The sequence below is a fragment of the Chrysoperla carnea genome, chromosome 3, assembly GCF_905475395.1.
Source record: "Chrysoperla carnea chromosome 3, inChrCarn1.1, whole genome shotgun sequence".
Lineage (NCBI taxonomy): Eukaryota > Metazoa > Arthropoda > Insecta > Neuroptera > Chrysopidae > Chrysoperla > Chrysoperla carnea.
This window is the reverse complement of record NC_058339.1, coordinates 63,444,594-63,450,593: the sequence shown is the minus strand read 5'-3', so window position 1 is coordinate 63,450,593 and position 6,000 is coordinate 63,444,594. Positions and strand designations below refer to the sequence as shown.

Sequence of the window (6,000 nt, the reverse complement as noted above, 5' to 3'; positions counted from 1 at the left end):
AATAGCGATGACATTGCGAGTGGGTTATTTAGTTATTGTGTAATCGACCCGCGCCTTTCGGTCTAAAAATTTGTAATGTGTCTCTAAAAAAACCGTCTGTATCAACAAATTGCACTTAAAGTATTGAATGAGACGTATCAAATTTTATAAATAAATAAAAAAAATTTTAAATAAATTATTGAATCAGACGTATCAAATTGTATAACTAAATAAAATTTTTTTTTTAAATACTTAATGGTCCAAGAGCAGCGATAATATTGGGTTAATTGTGTAGTCGACCTGCGCCTTGCTGTCTAAAATGTGTATTGTTTTAACGTTTCTCGATAATTCTAACAATAGGGTATCAACAAGTATTTCAGCCGTATTAAATTTAGTAAACATTTTTTTATAATTACCTATTTAACAAAATTTGATTTAAAAATGTACAATGAATCTGATAAGTTAGTTTAACTATTTATTTAATCTATGAATTTAATTACTTTTTGAGCACAGTCAAAGATGTTACAAATTAAGAAAAATAAATAAGCCGCTCGCTTTTTGCTAAAATCGGGTGGAATGTATTTCTTAGATATCAATTTATCATTAATAAGCCAAAAAATGAGTTATAGTCCAATAAAATGAAGATTTAAAGTATCATCAAAAAGGAAGCTTGCTTTTTTTTTTTTAAATATAAGTACGTTTCGACATAAATTTGAAGTATACATACTTAAAAAATATTTAATTCTAATTAGGGGTAGAAAAATATTAAAAACTACCCCCAAAATCACATGTATGTGTACTCATATCTACACTCTCTCTTGCTCGGTGCCACTTTGGTTTGATATAACTATATCAAAATTTTCTATAAAATCATTTCTAATCACTTATGACGTATTTGCACTAAAAACCGAGATATTTGCAATAATCAAATCTAATTTATACTCTTTTTACTTTACTATTATCTCTTGTTGGTAAAAATTAAAAATTAAAATTTTTTATTTTTATAAGATGGATCAGGCAATTTTAACAGAAATAATGGAATAGAAGAATTCTGTCTGCTCTTTTGAATACTCAAAATATAGAAGTAACAAACAATCTTTTCTGTTAAAATGGCCCGATCTATTAACATTCATATTCATCATGGACTTGATTTTTTTCTTTAAATTGATAGTGTAGGTTTGCAAAAATAAAAGTTGTCTTATTTGTTTATTTTATTTATTTCAGGTTGACTTCGTAGCATAAATTGGGGCCAAGTTCATTCACGTATTACATAAGTATTATTAAAGGTAAGAGGTCATTTAAAAATAATATAAATTTTTATTTTTTATTAAGCTTAAGTTTTTTTTAAATTTCTTAATATTTAAGAGTTATTGCATTACAATTTCTTCAGTGTGCACGTAATATATTTATAGTTTCATCTAAAAATTTTAATAGGTACGGCAAATTTTTAGAATGACCTTGGCTATTCGTGATTATTCCATAAATTGAATTTGAATGACAGTTGAACTCTATTTTTCAACTTTTTGTCACTTTTGCCAAGTTTTTCAGTTGGATTTCAATAAGCAAAAGAAGCAATTTTTTTTTTTTTGAAAAATCAATTAATTACAGTCAAACCTAGATAAGCGAGAGTTCAAGGGAGCACAATCTCATTCTCGCTTATAGAGGTTTCTTACTAACCCGAGTTTCTCGCTAACGCTGGTAAATAGGTAGCGTTTCTCTCTTATAGAGGTACGCAGCAATAACAAGTCACAGTTATTCCTAAATAATATAAATAAATAAAGCTCAATTGTCGCTTATAGAGATATAGATAAGTGCAATCCCACTTACGGAGGTCCATGAGGGAAAAACGACTCTCTCTTACAGAGGTTTCTTTTTCTCGCTAATAGAGGTTTTGGGAACTTAAAATGACGGGTCCTGGCTATTACTCTCACTCATAGAGTTTTCTCACTTACCCAGGTTTGACTGTATCAATATTTTAATTAAAAGTATTTGCTTGCATTCCTCTGTTCATAAACATACGTTAAAATAAGAGTTTGATTAGCCAATACGCTATGAATGTACTGATTTTGCAGTGGGATCTTAGACTAGTATGTTTTTCTAAATTTCTAGGTTAAATATCTCGAAACACTAAAATTTTTTTGTTTAATCGCCACTTAGACTTTTACTCTACTCTTCAAGAATAGCTTTTCTCAAATATAAAAAATATTTGACCAATTCATTTTCCATTAGGATTTTAAGGCATTTGATAATTTTATTGTACATTAAATGATTTTGATGAAAAAAATGAAAAATAAATATTAAAAGTTATTTTATACATTTAGTAATAGAATATAAAATATGTGCGAATACCGATTTGCACTTAATTTCATATTCAAAAAATTAATTTACATAAATAAATAAAAAATTATTATTAAGATAAATGCAAAATATAAAGTATTATCTATTCATCTATATTTATGTTTCTTAAACTTAAACATAGGTAATTAATTATTAAACCTTGGCTACTATAAATTGTAAATGTTACAAAATTAATTTATGTTTTAACCTCTAATTTGTGGCCTACTAATTGCACTCAGGGTTCTAATGTACATAAAATTCTTATTGCAAATATCACTTTTTATGACATATTATTTATTAAATTAGATAGTAAATAATACTAGCAGTTTGGAAGAATTCTAGCACTTTGCGGCTTACTATGAAATTTTAGTAAACTGTATTTTCCTTTTTCTCACCTTACGCATGTGCTACATTTCCTTTTTCTTGTTAAGGGCGACTTATCAAGGTGCAGAAACTTTTACTTTCAATTTTTACGTTTTCTATTAAGGTAAATGGTATTATAAATAAATTTTATAAGTTTTTCATCACATTTTAAAGACAGATGACAGTCAATTTTTACTTAAAAAGTACAGCAGAGAGTTTTGTGTAAGCTCTAGATGAGTATCACTTTCTATTTTAGAACTTTTTGTAGTCTGTCTTGAACTCTTGAAAATACAGTAAAAAGCTTCCATAAATTTTCTTATCAAGCAAATATTTTGCCGGCTGTAGCTTACAAACCAATTTTGCAATATGCAATTTTTAATACTAAAAACGTTGAAAAATTGTAGAGAAAAATTGAATAATAGTTTGCTAGTTTAAATTGGGTATTCTTATTTTTTGCCTATTTGCTTCGGAATATCACCGAACCAACAAGTCCTTCTCATCGCCCTTTGAGTTAAAATCATTTTTTAAGGTAGTACGAGTGCCAAGGAAATATTAGACTGATGGTTTAAATTATTTGTACCTTATTTTCAACTTCGATGATGAATTTTGTCATAACTTCTTGTTATAACTTCATGAATGTAGACGAAAAATAAGAATACAATTATTCTATATCTGCCTTGGTTTTTGAAATATCGAAAGCTAAATAATTAAATTTTTGAAAATTACTTCAGATATTCTTACTTTTCGTCTTATATTGTCAAGTTGTAACATAATTCACCATCAAAATTGAAAATGTGTGTATTTTTTTAATTTTTGTCTCCACACCGTGCTCATACATCCTTAATTATTCGGGCACAACAGGTTTTTTTTTTTTTAAATTAATTGTAGAGAGCTTTACTTTGTGGAATTCCAATTTCCACTGGCTAGGTTTGGAGAAATCGATGAAAACATATCATCCATGTACCGTTCTCCTGTAAGACCAATGTTAAATATGCCTACTTTTGAAGTTATCTATTTATTTAAATAATCGGACGGCCTCCTCTAAAATTTTCACATTTGATTTAAACTTACTCCTACTTCATTTCAAAAATCAAGCCTTTTATCCAAAACTGCCTTGGCGCTCGTACATCAATAAAATACTCATTTTTTCAAAAATATATTTCGTTATTTTAAATATTTTGTTAATTTAATTCGTGTTTTATGAAAATCAATGTATTTATAATACCTTTTTGTTTTTTTATTATAAAATAACTTTTAATTATAAACCTCATTTAAATTAATTTTAATTTGTTAATTAATTATTGAGAATATGATTAATTATCATAATACTTTCTAATGAATGAATGATATAGCATTATTCAATCAAAGAAATACGATTAATGGAAAATTTTGATCAGTTTGTATAAACCTTGTTTTTAAATTTTCAATAAACATTACAATTAAAAATATTATAAGTTCAATAGAATTTCACTTTCAATTTAGTTCGAATAATAATTTTAGTTTTCAAATTTTACTTTTATTCTAATTTAAAATGAAATTTTTTGCTAGAGATCGATTTGAAGATTTTTACAATTCTTTACTTTCTTTTTAAAACGCAATTATTTGAGCTATAAACGATACAAATTCGTAAATCGAATGTGACAAAATTTCTAAACTAAATACGTGGTTCAATTTTCTTATGAATAAAAAACTAATTTTGCAACTGTTTTTTTTCCATTGTTTAAATTAGACAAATTTACAATTGAAATATTCTTTTTTATCACAGCTTTTTTGAACTTTTTTAACTCGAAAAAAAATTTTTAAATGTTTTTTCTGAAAACATAGATTTCTAATTTTAATTCTAATAATATACAGTGTATTAGATTTCTAATTTTAATTCTAATAATATACAGTGTATTGCATTTAAAATGAGACACCCTCGTATTTTCGTTACTTATAGGAATATCGATTTGAAATTTTACAGTCATAGATGGAGCACATTTTTTAATACATATAACCGAAATCAGAACTTAAAGCTCAGCCTACTACAAATTGACAAATAATTTGCACAGTCATAGAAGGATCACATTTTTTAAGACATATAAGCAAAATCATAACTTTAAGCGCTCAGCTTACTACAAATAAACAAATAGGGCCGATTTTTAATATATTTTCTAGTGTCAAGTATGGTTAAAGATATCGATAAAAAATTATTAGAAAAAGTTGCTTAAAATAATTTTTTTTTATGCCTATATACCGATTTTCATGAGAAAATTCAAATTTTTTAATTTTTTCATTATTTTCGTAGGTACACATTCATAACTATTACAAGTTTATTGAAATATTTAAATACATAACAGTATTAATTAAATTATCAATTTCTCCAGTTTTTACATTCCATAAATCACTAGTAAAAACTGGACAAGTTGATATTGGTATTATGTATTCAAATATTTCAATAAACTTTTAATATTGCATTAAATTTAGTAAGCAACTTTTTCTACTATAGTTTTTTTCGATATGTCTAACCCAGGCAAAATATTCTGACGCCAGGCAAAGTATTAAGAATCGGCCTTATTTGTCAATTTTTAGTAGTCCCTGTTTGGCTGTACAAAATTTCAAGTCGATATTGATATCAATAACGAAAATATGTGTGTCTTCATCTTCAATGTGATACACAGTATTTTCTTGACACCAAGTATTATGTTACGAATGCTGGCTGAATTGAAAGAAATTGGTTGTGAACATTGAATCAAATGTCCCAAGTACCGAACCTTTTAAGGTTATTTCTTATTTTATACAATATGCACTTGTTGCGACTAAAATCTATTGAATAGAATTAATTTTCACGAATGAACTTCAAATGTGAATTCAATGAACTAATAATATATTGCGGATAGTAGGTGTAATGTTATGACCCAAAAAATTTATGGATAATAGAATACAATTGATGTCAAGTTTCTTATCGTAAGTTCATTACTTTATAATTTCAAGGTATCATTGCTATTAAATATTAAAATGAAATTAAAATTTTTGTTTTTTTCGATTTTATACGTAAAACTATGGAAATTTATTTGATATGATTCAATTTTAATTATGAAATTTTATTGGAAAATAATTATATCGTGCAGAAGTAATTATTATTATTTATAGGAAAGGAAAATTTTGACTATTATTACAGTAAAATATAATTAACTTATTTTTACAAAAAAATATTTATTTATTTCCGTGTAAAGTTTTTGGCGCGTAAGACTAACAAAATTTTTTTAATTTAACTTTGTATTGCTGCAGCCTTTAACCGCTATTGCCTAAGACAAAAAAAAAATTTTTTTTTGTAGTCTA

The 6,000-nt window shown here is 25.9% G+C and overlaps 1 protein-coding gene across 1 annotated transcript in view; it reads left to right on the top strand.

Annotated features, from left to right (window-relative positions):
- The first annotated feature begins 1,187 nt into the window (after positions 1 to 1,187).
- Positions 1,188 to 6,000, top strand: part of LOC123295767 (NADPH--cytochrome P450 reductase) — a 33,616-nt gene continuing 28,803 nt past the window's right edge. Inside the window, exon 1 of the mRNA XM_044877214.1 lies at positions 1,188 to 1,265. The gene's annotated coding sequence lies outside the window, so the exon portion shown is untranslated. The remainder of the gene's footprint in view (positions 1,266 to 6,000) is intronic.